The sequence below is a fragment of the Penaeus vannamei genome, chromosome 23, assembly GCF_042767895.1.
Source record: "Penaeus vannamei isolate JL-2024 chromosome 23, ASM4276789v1, whole genome shotgun sequence".
Lineage (NCBI taxonomy): Eukaryota > Metazoa > Arthropoda > Malacostraca > Decapoda > Penaeidae > Penaeus > Penaeus vannamei.
The window spans coordinates 25,596,823-25,606,822 of record NC_091571.1 but is presented as its reverse complement, the minus strand read 5'-3'; the positions used below and the strand labels follow the sequence as shown (position 1 = coordinate 25,606,822).

Genomic DNA, 10,000 nt, shown 5'->3' with positions numbered 1-10,000 from the left:
TGTTCACTCCCTTGCGACTTACCAACTGATTACCAGAAATCTATTTCATATAATTACCAAATTGGTTTAAATGTATTCTGTAAATTAATGGTGTTTTACCATGCATAATCAACAATTTCATTATATGTAAACCTGCTTAAATCCCTCGTACCTGTGTAATTACAAATTACATGTAAAGTAATTCGCATAGGTTGGTAATTGTCATTCTACATTCGCGTTCGAAGGGAGACTAGGGATACCTCATGGTCATTGTCCGTAGTTTCTTGCGACGGTCGCATCGACACGATGATCATGACAATGGCGAAGGACTAGGGATATGGCTGCTAGAGGGTTAAAATGACAAATAATGGTAATTTTCACTTATTAGCGATGCGAAATGAAATGTACATGGAAAATCGCAAAGATGATTATTGTTGTCATTATCAGCGTTAATATGATCATATTTGTCGTTAAGCTTTTATCAATATTTTTGGCTAGAGCAGTGCTTTCCAAACTTTTTTGGGTGCGACCCTGAAGACAGTCTTAGCCTGGGGTAGCGACCTTAAAAAGGGCATACGTGAAGTAATTATCGTGCATTGTTTTTTCTTTGAATATTGTTCAATAATGTATGCTTAGCCTATTCATGCAAAAAAAAAAAAATCGAAAATCCCATAGCAACGCCCTTAGAAACGAAGATCAAAAACTCGGCGGTCTTAGGCAATCCCCGGTTGTGACGTCATTCCCAGAAACGGAGAATCTTGTTGAATAGCGTGATACACAGTGCACCGCGATATCTCGGAATTGTTTCAAGCAATTAAAGTTTGTAACAAAGGGTGCTGCGGCGTTGTGTAACAATTCATTGTTCACATTCATGTCACCAGCTATTTGAATAGCCAAAAGATCGCGACAGAGCAAGGAAGTGGACACGTTTTGTGCAAGCCAAGTGGAGCCATCCAGCGTACTTTGCCTGAAACATTTCGAGCCCGATTGATTTGCGAACAGAATGGCTTACGACATGGGATTTGCAAAACGGTAGGTCAATTCCAATTTATATTTGTCATGATCACAACAGCCCAAAACAAACTCTGAAAGAGCGCTTTTGCTTGGCGGCGTAGCAAACATTCATTGTGTGGGTACGACACAGTGTGCCGACTGCATTGCAAGTGTGCATGTATTGGTAATTTTCTATATTACGTCCGCATAATCGATATCGACGATTTTGGTATCGTTGGATTCCTCTCACTTTATACAATGCAAATATGTAGGTTTTATTGCGCGGAAACCCCTTGTTAGCGATAAACTTTGCCACGATATCGGGGGCGACGATGTCGGAGCGGCGGACGTAATATATGAAATTACCCTAATAATACAACCTCACAGTGAAAATAATCATGGTTATTCACATGACTTTCCATTGCAGGGGGCTGTGCCCCCTGCAACCCCCCCTGGGGGAGGCTACCGCCCCCCAACCCCCGCCGAGGAATCAAAACCTCCATCACGTATTCACGGCAGGATAGAGCGCACACGAACTTGATGTGGAGCCGATAACCTACAATAACCTAGGATTTTTAAGGTACTAGCCTGATTGATTAATGCCGCTAATTAGTAGGGAGGGTGCTCCTTTGCCGCAGAATGTGAAGGAGGTCCAGGCGTGCTGGCTGCCCGCACCTGCCGTAGGCTTTCTCCCGACGGAGGAGGCCGTGGCGGACGCACATCTCTAGCATTTTTTCCTGGCTAGTTGCAATTTCGCGCAGAATATCCGTCTTCGAATACGTGCACCCTCCACACTCGGCCATCGCGGTGGCTATGACTGACTTCTGAACGCGACGGTTATTTCGGTTAGGAATACGGATGTTATTCTAGTGGAAGGGAAACGACCTTGAGTCCATCGGTGTAACATCGAAAGAGGCGCAAAACCCGCCTACGAGGGCGGGCCAACCTGTTCATCCTGATTATACTACAATCGTCTCTATATACAGTGCTGACTATGCCAAGGTTAATATGCTAATTCAGTGGGAATATTACGAGGTTATTGTAATATTACGGCCGCCGCTCCGACATCGACGACGATTGTGTAACGCTTTAGCCTGCCGGGAATACGTGGTGGAGGTTATGTTTCCTCGGCGGGGGTTGGGGGGCAGCAGCCCCCTCCCAGGGAGGTCGCAGGGGGCGCAGCCCCCTGCAATGGAAAGTTATGTGAATAACCATGGTTATTTTCACAGCGCGTTATATTATTAGTGTTATTTAACCCCGCATTTTCCCTGGAACCTTTCATGCCCTCCCCTGCTATCGGGGCCAAGTTTGTCGCTAACGGGAGGTTTCCGCGCAATAAAAACTATATATTTGCAATGTGGAGAGTGAGAGGAATCCAACGATACCAAAATCGTCGATATCGGTTATACGGACGTAATATAGAAAATTACCCATGTATTAATACACAGAGGTAGGGTAGGTACACCCCAGAAAGCAAAATACGAATTATATACCGATGCCCCTCCACTCGCGAATGGATGTAGGCCTACGCCACGGGTGCAGACAAGAGATAGCTCAGCCTGCAGAAATTTTGTACCATACAGAAGCGGAATCACACGTTCGACTAAATAATTTAGAAAATTACCATTCATTCAATCTCTTCGGGTTTCGACGCCAGTCCATAGTCTGGCTGGTTTGGCACAACTTCACGACATCCACAGCGTCGGGCTCGTGCATGTACGGTCCAACAACCATTAACCCTTGATATTCCTCTTCTTCCAACTCTTCGAAGACATAGACACCATCTGAAGGAGTTGTACCAATGTCCTCGTCGGAATAATCCGATGAAACTTCACTGATTTCACTGCCGCTGTAGTTTTGTAGTGAGTCCGCCATGTATTGAATGCAGAGAATGTTGTGATCGTGTTCTGGAATTGCCGTCACACATCCGGGTTCCGGATTTTCGAGGAAAAATATAATTTGACTTCGGAAAATCGAAATAAATCAATTTTGGGAAATTATTTTCAGATTTCCTTTTATACTCATATTAGAGAGATGGTGTGCGAGCTAATTCTCCCTTTTTAACAGTTTCAGTTGTTACTTTACTTAAGCCCTTTAAATGTGTGAACATATAGTAATAACCACCATTTTCATGGTAGTTATACATGCAGCTATATATTAGCTTTCGTTATTCTATACTTTTATAAGTTTATATTACCAACAAATTGAGTTTCAATAAATAACTTTTACCGACATATGGATTTTTAAATTTTAAGACCCTCTGGCGACCCTCAGAAAAACCCTGGTGACCCTCATTTAGGTCGCGACCATGGGGTTGGGAACCACTGGTTTAGAGAAAGTGAAGTAATGTATTATCATAATATATATCCCTTTTCATTGAGTTCCAGGGGATTTGGTTGCACTGGCTCTGTTGTTATCATTATTATTGTCGTCGTCGTCCGCATCATTAATATCATTACCGTTGCTTATGTTATCAACGTCATTATTAACATAATTATCATTACTATTATTATTATCATGATCATTATTATCAGTATTATTAATATGATTATTACCATTATTGTTATCATCTCTAACATCAAAATTGAAATTATCATTATTACGATTATTATCATTATTTTTTATCTTTGTTATTATTATTATTTTTTATTAATATTATTATAGTTATTATTATCATCATAATCATCATCACTATTTTTAACTGTGCGTAACTGACGGTCGCAAATCAGCATCAGTGATGATTTATTTTCAGTACGATCATCACTTCTCTTTGTATTTGTGTTAGTAAACGAATGTAAAATATTTGTTTGGTTAGTTTAACAAACAAGGCTTTTGGTAATTTTAAAACTGCGTACGATATTTGTGAACATGCAAAATTACGATTTTTTCCAAAGATTAAATATTAAAACTTTTACAATCGTTGTGGCCATGTTTATAATGATTACCGTGATGATGATTTTTCACATGGTTTATAAGTATGGGGATTTCGAAATTCGTACTGTGTAAAATTCATATCAAATAGTATGAAAAAACATCTGTAATTGGAAACGTATGTCTTTTCCGTTTCCTTTACAACTGATACATTTCGTTAAAAAAAAGAAGTGTCTTTTGAGAAGTCAGCAACACACTGTACAAAATTTATTGCATACTCATTTTGTCAGAAGCGAATATAATACAAATATAATTGTTATATGCCTTACTGTTAAATCAAAAATAAGCTAGATAAAGTATTATCAGACAGACAAATTGCATTCTTCAGCAAAGAACCTAAACTTTAATTTTCGGCTGCTATTTACAATACCGTTGACGTATATAAAAGACCCAGGATAGAACTGTGAGGCAAGGTCTATATAATTACTTATATAGACCTTACTGTGAGGGTTGTGATTTGTACTGATCAAAGTATATGTAATGTGTCGTATTTGAGAAGTAGGACGTGAAACATCAATGCTATTTTCTTCTCATAGTGTCTAAGTTTTCCCAATAACAGGGCATAAGTCACAGCTTTGCAGAAATCCAGAAATAAATCTTCGTTGTCAAATTTGTTCAGTATGTACTCTGTGAATGATAGTATCGCGGAAACGAAATTGAGAATCTGTTTGTATTCCCAATTAATGCCGTAGTCGTCAAATCTGTAAGACAATATTTATCCATTAACTTTATTGAAAAAGGACAGCAGTTAAATTGGTCGGTAATTTTCAACCACTCTTCATCACCATAGGGATGACTTTTGCAAGTTCAAGTGTCTAGGAATATACTTGTGGTGAGGAAAAAAAATGAAAATAAAGGCTAGTGCAAGTGTTATTATGTGTATTTTTATCAGCATTGTAAGTGTTATCAGGATCTATTGCAGAATTCTTTACCTTATTCTCAACTATAATTATTTCAGAGGTAATAGTAGCCTCATTAAGGGAACCGTCCCGAGCGAGAAAACGACTCAAATTGTTGGGTTGGCAAGTAATTAATGTGGACGTCAGAAAAATGGGAATATTTTCTAGCAGATTTTGCTGTTACTTCTGTAGAGAAAAAAGTGTGATAGAATTTATTATAATGTCAAGTTCGTGACAGATTATATTTTCCATCAACATTGATATGACTGATTATATTTTTGTGTTTATACTTTACATGATAAAACTGATCATGATTTTCTAATTTTTCTATATTTCTTTCTAATTTGTCCCTATAAAATGATGCTTTGCCATTGCATTTTGTAAGCATTGTGAATTGGTGTCCCTTTCTGTAAATACGATAAGTTGCTTGGAAAATTTGCGTTGTTGTTTTTTTTCTAATATGTTTTTTATGCCATGGGCTTTATGTTTATTTCAAGTAATTTTGGTTTTACTCTTTGGTTTTTAATAGAACAAAATAAAGTTAAGTGAAAACATACTTATGAACTTTTCCATACTTGCATAAGCGTCAAGTAGAGCAAACAACAAGTTGCCACAACACTGCTTGAAGGCAGCTGACAAAGTGGCTGAGTTTGGCCTTTGATAAGCCACTCTCTAACCTGAATTTGTTTTATCTGTGGGTGGATTTGAAGACTGGTATTTTGAACAAAGCATAAATGGGGAAAAGGTCGAAGGTGTGTGGATTTACCATACTATTAGCTATTAATAATATCATTTGGTCAGAGAACGAAGCCAAATCTTTGTTACTTTGATTGGTTTGGTGATTGTACTAATCAAGATATTGCCTTTAAAAACGTTTGTCAGTCTAGCTAAATTTATGTTCAAGTCACGGATTACATGATTCTTCCCCCTTATTCATATTTAGTTTACTTGTAACTTTAACAATACCTAATTTGAAATCAGTCTTAGGATTTCAGTATACCACATCAATAATGTGATTTTAACCATATTCTTTCTTGATTTCATTAAAAATACTCCCTTAATTTCTCTACGTTTCTTTGATTCTAAGGTCCTGGGCCCAGATTCACTAGCGCACTTATGCTAACTATCACTGCTAACTATAGTTACCATGGTAAACAGACAGCGGTGGTATTCACTAACAAGTTGCCATTGGAGCTACCATGGTAAATGTTACCAGTGGTCAGAGCACTGGTAACTTTTGGGAAGACGATGTCATCACGTGTTATCTCGTCAAAAAATCAATATCTAAGCAAAATTTGGTGATTGTTTTTACACCTGATGTAACTAACATGATGGCAAACAGATATCACAACGCGGACATAGTGAAGAAATGCAAATTTCACATGAAATTAGCTAGAATAAGGTCCACACAAATTCTCGTGAACTTCTAGGCCTACATTATACTAGAAAGTATGGAACCGATAAATAAGTGAACTCTTTTAGAGTTCTCCTCTGACTTAATTATAACAAAGAATAAGCTTGAGATATTTCCTTTGACAACAAATGGCGATGAATAAAAAAATTGTTTGATCCGGTTCTTTGTTTAACAATGATGGAAAATATATAAATAAAAATCGGTTTGGACTGTCTCTTTGGTTTGAGTTAACAATAATATATTAATATAACAGTGTTTGTATTGGTTCCCATCTATACAGTAAATATATATCTAACATGATGGATAGAATCAAATAAATATATTCCTTTTTCTACATGTGCTTAAACAGTCTTTTATCTCTGACGATTGTTTAAACAATATCGCTGTGTCTAGTTCTGTTTACATGTTACGGGAGTGGCCGAAGGAACCTAAAAGATTATGTATAGCGCTCGCTGATTGGCTGAATTTCTTTACCAGAGCCCTCTGTTGGCTACCATTAGAATGAGTCGATTTACGATTGTAACTCAGCATATCCGAATTACCATTTCTTCACGAATCCTACTTTGCCATGACTGGTAAACGCAATGGTAAATGACCGCTGGTAATTGCGTTACGATCGTATGTTAGTGAATCCGGCCCCTGGACTGTAAACATGATGGGAATAGTCACGCCACCTATCTTTCGTGATATATTCACGTGTATTTACATTAGGGACATTATAAAAGTCAATGATACCGTACGATAGTTTGCTTTCATTTCTTCATATGCAGTCGGAGGTTTTGGGCGGTGGTGATTTCTTCAACTGTAGAATATATTTTCTTAATAACCTATTATTGATACTCAGCTTCTAAAACTGTTGATTTCTATATCACCGTCTGGAAATTTTTTATTACAATTTAGATATTAATATTTCTTACCCTAAGAAAATATTATATGGATTATTCTTGTTATATGAATCCGTAGAGAAAGGTTCAACAACAACCTCACTCGTTACTTGCAGGGATAATATGTCTTTACAAACAAACAATAACGAAACCATTTCTGCGTAACTGATATCATAAAAGGGGAAAAAGAAACGGTGGAAACGTGTTCTTTCCTAATAATTCATTAGCCATGTGAATTTACCTGATAGAATTCATAGGTAGTTCTATCACCACAGCAACATCATGTTCAACTTCTTACTGCTCTTAGTGCATGTGTGGATATATAAAAGACCGAGGAATGAGGGCTATTTTATTGCCACAATACAATGTATTTTCCATTTATCTAGAATATTGAGGGCAGGTGTCTTAGTCTTTAGATAAGTGCTGCAATGTAGACAACTTGTCGTTCATATTAAAATGAGAAGGACAGAAAGTGTTTAACTATATATTAATCTTATTCTATTTTTGTATACTTTTTTGTTTTTAATAAAAAATAAATCAATAAATAAATCATTCTTTGAGTGGGGGATAAACAAGAAATTTAAGGAATTCGAGGTGAACACCCAATACAAAATACGAAAGTAACTGTATTCACAATTCACAATTTCATTACTACAGACTGCATTGACTGACTAACCGACATTCCTGCAGTAAGAATTACTGATGAAAAAGTCTTTATGATGAACCCATTTATTGATTGTAAATTTGGAATCAGAATGTAACAGCATTAAACAATTTGATAAGGTTTTACAGCACCCTATTACACACTAAGACAACGGCGCAGCTATAGGTGATCTCTGACTTAAATGCAATGTAATTACAATGCCTACTGACAACACTTTCACATATATTCATTATTATCCATTAACAAAGCTGTTTTCAAATACAAGAAGTTGAATTAGCATGACACTTAAAAGAAATGACAAAGCAAAAAAAGAAAAAAGAGAAGAAAGGTACCAAGAATTATTCCGAAGTTGACAGTCTTAGGTAACTGTTTGTGGAAGAGCTCAGTATAACATTCTATGCTGCCAATTTCTCTTTCTATTGAGACCTCTAATAAACTTCAGTGAATGAACTGAGGTTTGATGATAAAAAGCTTTATGTGATGCGCTGGCGAGAACTTAAGGAGGTCAAAACAGAAGTCGAAAAGGCCTTAATGCACCCACCAGCTGATATGGACACTGGAGTCAAAACCTTTCTTGTAATAGTCCTGGTTTTTATCTTTATAAGTTAAAAAGATAATTTAAAAAATCTGGTGGGGAAAGTGTAATTTGAATACTCGTGGCGCAACATGGACTACCTAAACATTCTGAACTGTAGTTAAAGACCGCATCTTTCAGTATGAGCCATACAGATCAAGACTTTTGATAACGACATAAGCAACATTTTTGAGCAGAGAAAGTCAGAGAACACCCATCTGAATCAAACACATACAATGTACTTCCAATATTCTTAAATTTAGCTCTAATAGTGTCTTCCCCCTTATTACTGGTATACCACATTTCAACAATCCAAATACATAATTTCAGAGTTCAGTACATGATGTTTGTTTTCTTCCATGTTACACCTGGATGCTCCCAATGTTAAAGAAATGAAAGAGCAAACAGCTACAGTTCAACCCATAGTTCAGTTTTACCTATACTATTAGAATAAGAGTTTCTACATCCTTGCTTTAATGAATATATATATAATACAGCTATGTACAGAGAGTGTGGTTGCGGAGGTGAACATCAGTTATTCATAAAAAATAAGGATAAATTAGCCACTATAATTAGAAGAAAGCAGATATTTGGTCCTTCATGAAGATATTTTACTGCAGTGACTCGAACTCAGACCTAAAACTTGAAGTCAACTTTCCTCTAACCCTCGTGGATAATTTTTTTTTCAGCTATTATCCCTCTTTATGTAACCTTTTTTTGGTGGGATGGGGTAGGGGAGGGGGTAGGTGGGGAGATATGAAAACACATTTCCAAAAATAAATCACAAATATATCTTATGAATAGGATTTCGTAGATGTTCACGACAGCATTTTATGTATGGTGAATTTGGCAAACATATATTATCGAGTTATTCACAAGTTTGGCAACACTGGTACTTAAAATATGCTTTGAACACAGCACAAGCATTCTGTAAATATAATGGTGCCTTTTTTTTAGCTTTTGATGGGATGGCTACCTCGTGCTATGAATCTGGTCATGTACGATTCTAGAATACCAAAACACTGGGAACTATATTTTCATTGGTATAGTTTTTAAAATATAACTCTGCATAGCACATAAATTACTAGGGAACAAGTGTCATTTGAAAAAAAACAGGTAAAAATGTTGTAGAGTGGATATCATATTTCAAGAAATAAGCTGCATGAGAAGGTTGTGAAATATTACGCATCAATATTATGTATATGAAAATACACTTCAAAAAACAGATGATTTGTGCTAGACTTCAAAACCAATTTTGCAAAACTGGCTTGTGCTGTGCTCACAGAATGAATGAATTTAAATGAGTATCAATTATGATATATTTGCTCTCATAAGCTGCCACAATGAATTCAGACAAAGATAGCATCTGAAAAAAGGTACATAACAAAATGTCTAAGAGAGATTCACTTCCTACCAAGAAACGACACGAAAAGCAAAAGTGGAAATGATAACATACCCCATTTAGCTCCAATATGTTCATTTTACTAGTTACAAATAAATATATTTTTCCGGTATTATAAAAAAAATATTATGGACGAAAAAGCGTGAGGTATCTATCATTACACGTAGGGAAATCATTGTGATAAGATAACAGATATTTTTCTTTATTAACACCAAGAAGAAAAAAAGAAATATCTATATTTTTGTATCTGGTGATCTACA

At 36.3% G+C, this 10,000-nt stretch overlaps 1 protein-coding gene across 1 annotated transcript in view; it reads right to left on the bottom strand.

Moving 5' to 3' along the window:
* Positions 1-7,435: 7,435 nt before the first annotated feature.
* Positions 7,436-10,000, bottom strand: part of LOC113829497 (protein Wnt-16) — a 209,188-nt gene continuing 206,623 nt past the window's right edge. Inside the window, exon 7 of the mRNA XM_070137811.1 lies at positions 7,436-10,000. This exon is cut by the window's right edge and continues 1,860 nt beyond it. The gene's annotated coding sequence lies outside the window, so the exon portion shown is untranslated.